At 38.4% G+C, this 13,599-nt stretch overlaps 1 protein-coding gene across 1 annotated transcript in view; it reads left to right on the top strand.

Annotated features, from left to right (window-relative positions):
* LOC128718923 (fibroblast growth factor receptor-like 1) overlaps positions 1 to 13,599 on the top strand; it is a 104,915-nt gene that overhangs the window by 47,671 nt on the left and 43,645 nt on the right. The window lies entirely within an intron of this gene.

Here is a 13,599-nt window from a genome sequence, read left to right as displayed (position 1 = left end):
CGGAGATAAATAAAAGAAAATATTCAACGGACAGCGAAGCTGCCATTCCTGAATGCTTTTGATCGCTTTTTCGACCATTTTGGCCATCGAAGGACACTTTCGGTGGCGAAAGAGATTGGCAGGATATTGGATCGCATAACCGTGGGTTTGTACAGGACTAGGTTGGTTGGTGTAGGAAGAATGTTTTATGTCTTTTTTGGAAGTTGTCTTTTTCTTTTATTCCACGGTATACACAGAACTTTTGCCTGTGGGACAACACGGTATGTATGCTAGTGAATCAGGAACGACATTTTTTTTCATTTCGAACAATTTTTCACATATTGGAAGACGTCAGTCTGTGTTTGATGACGTGCCACAAATTTCTTTTAGGCACTTTGGATGCATTCTATCATTTGTACTAGAGAACAACAAATAAAGCTTGTCACAGCAATGCGTTCGAAGCTCCGTTCTTGGTACGGCTACCAGGGTGACGCTAAAGTGCGTATCTAATTTATAGCGAGCAATAAAAATCGACAAACGAGCGATAAATATTTGAATCCATATACTACAGGCCGAAGCGTTTGGGAGGAGGATTAAAATTGACGTAATTGTACGCGATGTTTGTCTTGGGAATTACTTTGCACTCACAAACCATCGTAATTTTTAAAGATCATTTTGTTTATGCTTAATTCCTTTTTTGAACATTGCATTGCCGTTAAGAGAAATGAAGCTATTTAAGTACAATTTAGCTTATGTAAGCTTATTGTTAATTTCCATCAAAGCTTAATTTATTGAAGCTCAGTTGAAATCTTGCAGAAACGTATAATTTACTTCGTCAAAAATGAAACCTGTTATATGCAAACTTTCCAAATCATCCATATTTGAAAGTGTTTGAAAGTGTAAATTTACTACCCTTCACTCAATGCGGCCTTCGGCAGGTCATGAAAGTTTCCGTAACGCTGTTGAAAGTACCGCAGTATGCTGAACTCAGCATTGTAATCAGTTTCGAGAAACCTTATGCCGGAACATTCTCTACACTATCCCGGGTGAGAACTTTAACTTGACCTCGGGTATACGGGGCCATCCTCGGGTGTGACTGTGAGCGCTTCATTCTAAAGTTGACAGTACCATGGTAGTGACAAGCCAAATGACAGGTCGGGCACCAGACGCAAAGTTTTTCCAGCACCGTGAAGTTTAATTATAATTCTATTAGTTCGTAATTTACTTACGAATTCAATTTTGTCGCTCGATCGCGTCGTTTGGAGCGCTGGGTTGGGTCACATTCGGTGTTTCTCTGGTTGATGTCGCAAAACTATTTCGTTAGTAAATGTCGGCTGATGCGTAACAGTTGTGCAAGTAATGATTCGTTAGGATTGCATAAAATTCATTTTATCAGCGATCTTCCTCGCTGCTGTGCTGCTGTAGGAGCATACAATATCTACGATTTGAGTCATCCACCGGTTACAAAATATGCATTGCTAATGAAACCTTTTTCTATTATTATGTTCAAACAAGAGCAGAAACATTAAAGTGAAACATATTGACTATCAAAATGATTTTGCTTTAATAGAAAGGTTCAACATAAACATTGGCATGACATGTAATAAGAAATCTCCACAGCAGGTGTTAAGTTCACGGTTGTTATGCTGGTATTGTGGAATAAAGAGAAGAAGTATTTGATTGTGAACGAGTTATTACATATTTGCTTTTATTTAGCTTGGCTTTGGAGAGTTTTATTGAACTTGGCTTATGGAAAGTTGTCTAGTGGAGAAAAAGAAAATATGAAACAAGAAATATGAGCTGATGAGCTTATCAAAATATTAGCATTCACTGCCTTTGAGACACAACCGATAATTATGCCATTGATGGAGTTAAATGGTATCTTAAACTTTAAAAATGTGTCTCTGCTGGAAAAATTAAATGTTCGAAATGTCCCTTTGTCAAAAAGAATTTTCATGTTGGCTCTTGTGTTCAATATTTGTCCGCGTTCATCTGCATACGATCAATAGCACTGTCTTCCATCGATAATGATGATGATCGGGATAAAGATATCCATCTACTAACATTTCTAATTTGATTTCTCAAAATTGGACCGTTAAAACCGCCCCTTCCACGGTAATTTGTATCCTCTTCCCTTGCAGGAATTCCCTTGTAGAACCGTTGTTTGCCAAACTTCACGTAATTGACGCATTTCTGGAGTGCAAATGGTGATGCTCACCATAGCTATCACGTTTCTGCGCGTGGCGTACGGCGGATCACGTGGTGCAATGTGAATTTAAATTTTATAACCCATTTCTTTCTTCACTGTGTGATTTCGTTTAAGTTTTTTCTTTCCTTACTTTGAAGGTGTTTCCCTTCGAACGATATCGTATGTCTTGAACAATATCTAAGCATTTTTTTCTTCTTTTCATTTCAGGTAAGAGCCATTTCTGATGTTCATCTCAACGCGCGCGTCCTCACTGCACAGGGCATTTTGAGATAAGTAGCTGCTCCATTTAAATTACTTAGTCCATGACTGTGTCTACCGATGGACATTACACGTTGCTTCTGCTGCTTCAAAGTTTGTAATCAAATTAATGCTAAACGGTTTTGGAAACGTTCATTCAAATGATCAAACCAAGGGTCATGGTACTCGCAACAAACTCGCGCTAACGATATTAGGTACATTACGTGAAGCTATTCCAGCGGCATCTTCATTACAGGGAATTAAAGCTACCGTTTTGAGAGAAAAATATTGTGCAATGGGTGTGGATGTGTCATTACCACCTACCTTCACGAGCATATTTCAACGCATGGCAATACTAATGAAACGAAGCATATCATTTCTACTTTAAACGATACATGATAGAATGTTTACTATGCTTATCACGTTTATGCTTTTGGAGATTCTCTTCTGATTTGTACTAGTGAAGCTGACGTGAAAAGTAATAATTAGTGTAGCTGATTTCAATCTTACGATTATTGAATTTCTCTGATTATAATCATGAACCTTGTTGAATTCATTCATTCTTACGCTTTGTGCGGCTGCAATCATCACAGGCTAATAAATTCTTCCCATCAATTTATCAACGTGAAGAGATTATTACGCTTTGCTTAATAGCGAGGCGAAGTAAAAAATGTTCCCATAATGACACCGTTTGTGGGCCATTGTGCATTGGGATGCATTCACAAAGAAGCGAAAGAAATAGTGTTAAAGGTGTCATCTAGCAATATAATTCATGCGAAAGCAAATGGAAAAGTGAAAATAATAATTAACTCGATGGCGCTTTACATCCCGTTGGGTTTTCATAAAGCAGCTCAAATGACGCTGATGAGTTCGTCATTAAGTTGGCATTTCTTCCCTTCTGCAAACATCACGTTGGCTGGGCGAAACGGTCTGATGAAAGCTGGTATGCTGTTATTAATAACCAAAATAGATTACATTACGCGAATTATTGCTCATTGTTTAAATAGTACATAGTTTAGCAAATTATGTTAATTATCTTAAGGTACATAGGATTGATTTTATTCCTTGAAAACTTTGTTTAGATAATTTTATTGTAATTTTAAATATAAAATATCATGGGTCAAGATTCATAAATATACTCCTATATATAATAGGATAAATATCCTTTTTACCATGCTGCTGATAGCAATAGGTACGTAAAATACACGAACACGATTCGTAGTAAGAATTGAAAATACCTTCTACCCTGAACACTCCTTCGGGTGGAATAAACTAGAAATTTCAATATTCATAATTGAAAAATATTGCGTAAACTTCATTAGCGCACATTTTCGGAGCTCCTTTGCTCGTAATGTTTCTCCACTCAGAAAGTTCTGCACAAAGAAATTGAAACCGTGGAACGTGAACGTGGTATAGAAATCGGTCGCAGGTGTATGTGTAAGTGTTTGTGATTCAACGAACAATTAGGGCAAAGGCAGAAACGCAGACGGTGTAGTTCCCCGGAAATGATCCCATGTTGAAAATAACTAGTAGCTTGCAATGAAGCCATTTTCGCACACAGTGTGCGGAACGGTACAAGTAAAGTGACTTTCGGCTCTAATAGCTGATGAAACACTTATTTGCTACTGTTCACATGGCCAGGTGTAAGAGTTTGCACGATGCTGCCATTCGGTTCAAAAATGACAAATCGCCTTCTTGGCACTATCCCGAGTCTTCCTAAACTGGGTGATGAATTTTTAAGCATTTCCATTAACTCCATTAACTTAATTATAACGTTACACATGTTTGGTGCAGGATGAACGTTCGGCACGCTGGAAGCATCCATCATAGCGAAGCCGGAGTGGAAAGGACTTTTTGCTACTCTTTTGGGTGTGAATAATGAAATTAAACGAATGGCGAAGATAGTTCATTATTTCGATGAGAGCAATTTTCATTCGAGACCATTTTCGTAATGCTGCTAAAAAGTTACAATATTGTACATCAGCCCTTGCGTATAAATAAAAAAATATGAAAGCTCTTATTAAATCGTAGTAAAGTTGTTTTTAATTACGAATTGCAATCATTAAGGTGTACAAACATTGTGAAAAATTAAAGAATTTACCTGCGATCGAATTTATCTGAATTAATTAATCTTTTACAAGACGCGTGAAAGTAAGGCTGCTTTTTAGATATGAACAAGTATTATGTCGATTTGTATACATGGTTCAAACTCAAATTTTATAAGGCACCACGATACGGCAGTAGTTCTGAGAATAACAGAATATAATGCTATTTAAATATTTCTCCAGCATTAAGACTAAAAACACAGAAGTCTGCAAACTGTTTGCGTTTTCCTGTCCAACATTTGTTTAATCACGCTTCGCCACTGCTGTCGGTAACCGATTTGTACTCGTTCACTTTAATTATTTTAAAGCATCACCTATTGAATTGATTCTGACAAACAATGTGGCTTTCGATGCTGTGTGCGCCAAGAGCTCAAGGAAGTGGATTACCGATACTGCTTTTCCGCTTCCTACTAAAACCGAAGCAGTGTGTTTTTAATTGAATTTGTTAGATCACTACGCTGCTTTACCGATTCGATTATTTGCACTTTCACACCATTCACCATGTTTACGCTGGTTTGCTGCCCGCTGGAAGGGTTAGAATCGCCAGAAGCTTTCCTCTTTCTTATGCTATTCCATTGCAAATATCTTACCTGGTAGTGTGCGTGGGAAAATCATATCGGGTATCACTGTAGTAGTTTCTTTTTCACCTTCGGATACAACCATTACCTATACACCCTTCAAAAGACAAGGAAAGACATCTCTGAAGCGAGTGAAAAGTTTACACCAACTACTCGTGCATGTGGTATGTCGGTAGAAAATTTTGTGTTAATTGATTTTAGTATGTTCCCACTTTTCCTCTCGGTCCAGTTGAGATTGTTGCCATGTTGTTGGCGGAAGCGGATTGAACGGGGGTGTGAAGGAAGCACCTTGTGCTCTTCGCAACTGCGGAATCTATGGGTTGAAGATGCTAGAACCTTTGTAATCTAGTTAATGGGGCAGCCAACACCAGAAATTGCATATTTATGAAGGTAGAGGTTGGACAAATGCTATTCCTCCCTCGTTACTACAAATGGACCTTCGGGGTATTTGTGTGTGGTTTTGAAGGTAAAGCAAAATGAGCACATTCAATTATCGCTCTGATTTGAGCGGTAGATTTGGTAGGGTTGAACCGAGGCTCAAATCTACCAGAGCAAAGGATTTAATTGTTAAGTGATGTTTTTTTTTCTCCCTGCTCGGTTTGTTGGTAAAATGAAAAGGCTTGTAGCATTGTTGTGTTATTAGACAAACCGATCCAAAAACTAAGTAAAGCTCACATCATAACAATTTTGTGCATTTTATTTTCAAAACGTCGTGAAATAGTATTCTTTACTAGCCAAATCAGATGTCATGTCGCAAATGGCAATGAAAGAGCTAATTGTCATAAGTTAAACTTTAACTGAGTAATATTTTTACTGCATAATGGTGGGTAATACGAAGCGCGTTGCATGTCCATCGTAGTCAGGACAGGGACATATAAACAGGCTATAATTACCACACAACCTGACCATTGTTTGAGTGAAACGTAATTGAAGTGTACAATCGTCATTTAAACTTTGGCACCAGACAGGTTGCGGTTTGCTTAGGTTTTTTTCCCTGAAGCTTCTCATCACATTCACTCTTCCGCGTTTCTTTCAATTGCTGTCGTAGTTTTCAATCCAAATAGATAGATATGCATAAAAAAACACATAAAATTGCTTGCGTGCACCGTTTGTTTGCGTGCGCTACCTCCTGATGCGTGTGAAGGTTAATCGTGCTAAACATTGGCATTTATTTGACATCCTTCGTCTGGCAAAGCAGGATCGTGGCGCCCGGCTATTGCTCGGTTCCGGACGACCGATTTGTGGCTTGCTGGGTGACAGCTTTTACCAACAGAAAATTTGGAACGTTTAAGAGCTTCATTTGAAACGAACGTGAAAAAAAGCAGCACACAAACCCAACTCCACGCACCTTTTTCCCCTAGCCTATCATGGCAGTTGTGTAATCTTCCATCAATTAGCTTTTTGGACAAGCTTGCGCAGGTCCTGCTTCAGCTACCCGTGGCTTCTACCAGGGGCGGCTACCAGGCCTGTGTAAGGCCAGCCTCTAAGGAGCTTATATTTACGGTCGTTGAGCTGCCGTGGACACCTTACCCACTGTTTTAGGGAGATGTGTGTTTCCGTTCGTGACACTAGGAGCTCTAGCGGATTTCAGAATCCAATTCTTGCGGAACCTGTGTGGCAACTAGCCTGTTTAGTTGTTGGTGGCCCCAACGATGGTGGTAGCTTTGGTTACTGAGCTATGAGGTCGACAGCATTGTTGAATTCATTACGTTCTGACCGTGTTTGGCCTACACGGACGACTCGGACACGGTTCCGTAGGTGGCAACTTGCATCCCAACCCAACCTGAAACCATAAATGAAGGGGAACTCAACCAGAGCAGAAATGGTAATTAACCTCAATTATGAAAAAGGGACTATTTATAGGCAACAAACAGAAACCAGTTGGTTATGGTAATTTTTGGTTTTTCCTCTGTTGTGCTCGACCTCGCCCACCTCCTTCCTTCCCTGACGCACACCCATTGTGCGGATGTAGCTTTGTTCCCGAAAACACACCTTCATTTTTCGGACATAAAGGCAGCATGCCAGGGAACGGGATTAAAACAATAGCAAACAGTGTCTCAGATTTGGCCCGGAGTTGTTTCGTTCGGTTAGCTGTGATTTCGTCATCAACCACGGTGACCACAGCAACCGCAACGGAAACGGCTAAATGGGAGAGAAAAGCCTTCCGTATTCAACAGGAGTGCCGAGGGATGGTAATGTTAGAAAGTGAAGGGTGACAGCGAGAAAGTTGTGGGGTATATCTTTCATTATAGTTTGTTTTTTTTTTGTGGTTAAACTATAGTCACATCTAGGGTGTACACATGTAGTTAAACAGTGGAAAAGATGCCTGTACATAATTTTACTGATATGCGTCGTTTGTTTAACAATGTGTTTTATTGTTGATTGAGATAAAATTCGTTTTCTATTTTTTTCATTAACTTTAAACGTTAACGTTAGTCTCTCATTGGTTGTAGAGTTCCATGTTCTCGTTTTGTTATGCACCTTTTGAAACTGGTCAAGTCAAGTGCGAATTCAAAATGAGCCTGCTGTGAATCATACTGAGGTACAGTCAAAGATTATTCATCCATTTTTTTTTGTTTAACGGGTTAGTACTAACATTTTTCAGGTTTGTGAATGATTTCCAGAAAGTTACGACCGATTGTAAATTTTATTGTATTTATAAATCTGTTTTAAAGTTCAAATGTATAACACTTTCAAGGCTTCGCTGCACCCAGCTGCAAAGGATAATGGATGCAAAATAGAATAATGAGGTTAATTGTGAGCCACGGTAAATACATTTCATCTACTGTCCTGTGGACATCATTCAACAGAGGTCAGTGAAACAATGGACAACATATGGAAATTTGATTTTTATACATCAAATGTGTAATGTTCTATCCGGTAATGCTCAAAATTACTTGTTCTTCAAGCTTATTCAATTGTTATACTCGATATCAAAATGAATTGTGGATCCTGAAAGTCTTCAAGAGTTGAAAAACGATGTGTAATATTTGTCCAACAGGTTGTAAATAAGTGTTTTTTGATAAGTGTGAATTGTTTTCGTATTGGTTGTGTTTTCTCAAAACCGCACTTATCAGCTTGATGAAAATGGAACATTTCGTTTCCAAGTTTTAAATGTAGCGAACAATCTGCGACTCTTCATAGCTTCCATACATGCGAATTTAAGGTAGATTTTGTGTTTTGATTTTATCTTTTCGAGAACGGAAATAGCTGACTCTTTTGTGGGCGAAGTACATGTGATACCGACACAGCTCCGCGTTAGGACTAGTGTCAGAATCCATCCAGATCGGAAGCTTGCTATTTTGAATTTAACATAAATGAAAAATACTGTACTTAATTTTGCATTCAACTCTTTTCGTCAATGCGTTAAGTATAATAAGTGCATAGAAGATTTTATTTTCCTAGCGCTACTGTCAAATTTTCCTTGTACACCCTGTACATGGTGGAACCAAGAATAAAACGTGATATCCTAAGAGATCGAGTGGCCCGTTATTACATGTATTATCAAAAGGATCACTTACAATCCGTCAGCCATCTTCACGAAACATGCCCACTCTCTAGTGAATTGCATGTTGCACGGAGTTTCATTGGCAGCAATTTTCACCGGTGCATGTCTGTACTTGACACATAACAACAAAACAAAAAGAAAGTAATGCAACCACCACCACCCTTCATCACCAACAAGTTGCTTTGATTTGAGCAACCCTCCTTTTCTTTGCAAAAGGCATATGTTTTGTTACGTTTTTGTCACGGATGAAAGGTAATACACAAGCCACCGTCTTTTCAGCGTATCGCCACTGAACGATAACGGCCCTGAATAATTTTCTCTGCTGCTACTCTGTGAGGTGCTTGGTTGCCCGATTTTCGTTTACTGTGTAGCATTCTCCATTTTTACTACAACTTATCACAGTTTACCACAGCATGAGTAATGACGGAAAAAATACAATATACTCAGCACACACATACAATGCGCTGCTGTGGTGCAGAAAGGAAACGTGATTAATTTTTGTTTTATGGATGGGAAGTCGTGGCTCCCTGCATTTTTACCGTTACGCTCCTTGGTTGGAAGCATCGAGCAGAAAAGTTGTGTTGTATCTTTTGTCGTGCAAAGCTTAAAATTCATTTATCATGTCTTTTACGGACGAGTGTGCGATAGATTTTTCAATGTACGAGAAAATGGCAGACAAAGATCTTCGTTTTTAGTACATGAAAAAATTGTTTCTCCCTAGTATTCGGTCAGTTCGGAAGAGAGTGAAATCTCACGAGAAAGATACTTTAAGCACCGACTTTTCAATCGGCTTAGTGGCAAAGTTATCTTGAACTCACAAGAATTCCGATTTGTTTTCCGGCATCACCATAGAATTGAACGCTTAAAGCGTCCCTTGCACCATTTTTTGTCATCTTTTCTCAGTATAGCATTTGTTTTAAACATTCAACTCATGTAACTCAGCAGACCCTCTCTTTTTTATTTCCCACAATCCTAGCTCAGCTGGAAAATGTTTCCAAGACCGAAACCGTTTTCCTATCGTACGCTAACCACCGTCCACCGAGCGTGCAAAGATATCAGGTGCATTGGCGTCACACGGACACCCCACGGAACCTCATTATAGTTCTCGGTGGGGTTGCGAAGTCATCTGCGAAGATTACACATGCTGCCAAACAGGGCAGATGTATCCCAGGATTGCAGAACGCTAGCACAGTCGTACGTGGGAAGGAAACGATTAGATTAATAGCCTCAACCCCATACTACTCGGAAACATGTACCGTAAACAGACTGCCAACGTTGGGAACGGTTCTAAAATCTGTCGCCGACAGTTTCCAAAACATAATTACCTCGTCGAGGTTCGGAAAAAGTAACTTTTCTGACTTTTTACGTGTGTTTCGTTTCGCTCGACTCTGACTGTGTCAGTAGCCGTATTTCTCTAGGACAAATTCTGTCTTCAATTTCTATTGAAAACATGTGTACAGTTGCGAATGTTTCTCTGGCTTCCGGCACTGAAATCAAATGCAGTTTTTCACAGGCGGTGGTCGCTTTACAGAACGCTTCGAAAACGTCATGTCCAGCAATGTTTTCACCGCCGATTGCTTTTTGTCTACAGCTTCTGTACGGTCGTTTTGCTGTTAAGATGCCTACGTTTATTTGTCACTATTCTAAAAAAAAAAAATAATGGAAAAATGTGCTTTCGCAGCAATACTACCCTTAACAAAACAGTTTTCTTTTATTTGACAAATTATTTTATTTTTTTTATTTAGCTTAAAGATGTTTTATTGTACCTTGTTGCAAATGACAAAGTTTTAGCCATAGCCCTTCCTGCCGCATAGCAACAATGTAGCAGAGAAGATCGGGAATGATGCAGATCAGAATTCTCAAAATATACAGTCAATCCCAGCTTCAATCTTCGCATTTTACGACGGGCATCGACAGACGGTCTTGGCCTGATTTGACTGCCAATAAAGAACGAGCAATGCTTGGTATTTGTCATTATTTACTTTCACCATCCCGATGCGCCTCGATTCTTGCCATCCAATGAATAATTTATCTTTCCCACGAGGCAAGCGCCAATGCATCGTTTCGTTCAGGCTTCAGGATTTGTTATCCGCTTCCTTTTTCGATTCAGCTATCATGGAGCTCAAGGTTTCTGCATGCCTTTGGTGTATGGCCTTTGGTTCCCCGTTCATGAATTTTGTTGGGTTCCTTAATTCTGCAATCTTTGGATGAATCGGGATGACTTTCAAGCGTTAAAGATGATAACTGGCAAAAAAGAAACATGTTGGTTTAATTCAATACGAAATAGCAAACACTTATTGCACACCATTTAACAGGAAGATAATAATTTTGGTTTAATAATTGTCATTCTAAATGCACAACAGCTAGTGCATTTAAAAGTCAATGATTCCATTAGTTGATTTGAATGTATTTTGAGAATCTAACGTTTTCTGTAAAATCTACGTTGCGTAAATATGAAATCAAGACAGGAGTTCGATTCTAAAATAAAATTAAGATATAATTTTAGTAAACACATATAATAAGTTAAAGCAGCAAGTAGTGTTAAGAGATAACACGCAAAGCTTAAAATAACGAAACGGGAAATGCCACAATAATCAATAACATAAATTTAAAACACGAACAAAGTCTAGATTCTAATGTATTTTTATTAATTTTATTAATGTTCATTACAATTTTCATGCGACATACACCTCTTATGGTCCCTATCCTTGTCTTTACTGTTAGTAGTTGTGTAACAGTCTCATCCAATTGAATTCTACAAAAATTACAGCCCCAATTTCATTTTTTTTTCGACGGCCTGGCCGTATCGACTTCCCAGTTTCAATTTCATAGTCATTCATTTGTACTGCTCTGTCAAGAAGATTCTCAGAGCTGAGCATTTTCTAGAAAAAATAGCTTAAATGCAAATATTGCTGCATGCATCACTGCATTTCAAGGGGTTTTTGCCCATTTTAATACACTATCGTAACGCGCACTAACCAATCAACCAATTGGTGAGAAACCCCGAGGAACTTTTAAAATGGGCATATTTGCTTCTTGGAAACGAAAATACGATACAATCCTTTGCACACGCTTTGTATTCCACGGTCTCATAACGAAGTGTGGTACTTTAGATACTTCCCTCTGCAATACGTACAACTGAAACGGTTCGATATAGAGTTGATGCTAGGGTAAAAACTAAGCACACCAACGCTTCGCACGCTTGTATGGGAGTGCCGATCGATCGCCTAAAATCCTTTGTCATCCATTAGCGAAATCATGCCAGGATTTTACGCCGCATCGGTTACGTCTGGTGCAATCGTTAACGGTTCAGGACGGAGAGGGTGACTTTTTGCATCAATTTCACCAAACCGGTGTGGATTTTCCGTGGTACATAAAATTTCAATTCCTATAAAAATTTACTACATTTTCCGTGCAACGACTGCAACGATGAAAATGCGGTTAAGGGTACAGTGATTGTGCTTCAATCTGAAACCATTTTCTTTTTTGTTTGCACTCGTTTGCTATAAAATGGCGATGCAATGGCTCGCGCTACGGGACGGAACTATGTTTTATCATTGGACATGTATTCCACAAAGATTAGAGCGTAACGGGAATTGTAGTGTGGAAAGCTTTCAAGTACTTTTAAAATACTCTTTGTCGATGCGCATGATGGTAAATTAAATTTGAGGCGGAGAAACAGTACCAATATTTTGGGCTCACTATTACAATGAATGGCATTAAACTGTGATGCCACACATACGAATGCTTGATTGAAATCTATAAAGTATAAAAGTCCAAATGAGACCATTGCCATCGAATAACCGTACAGTTATAAAACTTATTAACGGTCCTATCATTGCCAGTAAAATACCGACCAAAATCCACATACAGTGTTGCAGTCGTGCATGAGAGCAGTTGTAACGATATCTTACAAAAAATCTAACATCCATGCCCTCAGAAGCAATGAGTTCCATCATCATCACCAGTTTACGTTCTATCAGTTGATCATCGGATCATGGCAAACTAGTTTTGCTACATGAATTTGAAACCAACGTTTGACGTTGCTTATGGATTAAGGTGTAAGTGTAGTGTGTAGTGATTTTTTAGTGAAATGTCACCTACAAAGCTCCACAAAATGCATTGAAAAAAAAACTTACAAAAATTATACGATTTAATGGTTTGATCGTAAAAAAAACATACCAAAAAGCCCAACAATATGCAGGTATTTTTTATTGGTGTATTGAGAGTATGAGTAGTATATTTGAGTATGGTGAATTTATTCATGCAATGTAACTATGAGCAATGAAGCATGCTGAACATTTCGTTTCCTTTTTGTTTATCTCATATGTTATTATTTATGCCTTCATAGTTAGCTGCACTTGGACAGTCAATATGTTAATAAGTGTAAATAAAACAGAAATAACAATATGTTGATATTTGCTGTGCACTCCTTATCCTCAAAACAGTTCACTTGTATGAAGCAAAAGAAGTACATAAAGTCGAAGTAAAAAAAATCATGCCACAAAGACAGTTATGCATAAAATGCTGAATAGATAATGTATAGATATATATTTTTGATATGTTAAGTTATTTAAAATTTAAATTTAAAATTATAATACGACAAATAGTTACACGAAATATGTCTTATTGAGAGACAGCAAGGAACAACACTCATCATTTTGCTGCAATGCACTGGGCAAATTACGATAGCGGATGCAAATATGTGAAATAAACTTGATAAACAAGTACGCCAATGTATTCTGAAGAGCTGTGTGTCGCATACAATGGTTTCCTGGAAGATGGCACAGCAGTTTATAATGCAAAATAGCTGCTGCAAAATGTGTTATCGATTAGTTTATCTTATTGAAAACAAGAACTATACTGCCTAAGAGTTTAGCAATAACATTTAAATACTACTCAGTGAGCTTACTTATTTACTTAAGTATCCGACGCCACAACCACTTCGCGGCATTGGCCTACTGCAGGAGTTCTCTAAAACTT

Source organism: Anopheles marshallii, chromosome 2 (assembly GCF_943734725.1).
Source record: "Anopheles marshallii chromosome 2, idAnoMarsDA_429_01, whole genome shotgun sequence".
Classification (NCBI taxonomy): domain Eukaryota; kingdom Metazoa; phylum Arthropoda; class Insecta; order Diptera; family Culicidae; genus Anopheles; species Anopheles marshallii.
Note: the sequence above shows the minus strand (reverse complement) of the source record. Positions and strands in the feature narration are given on the sequence as shown.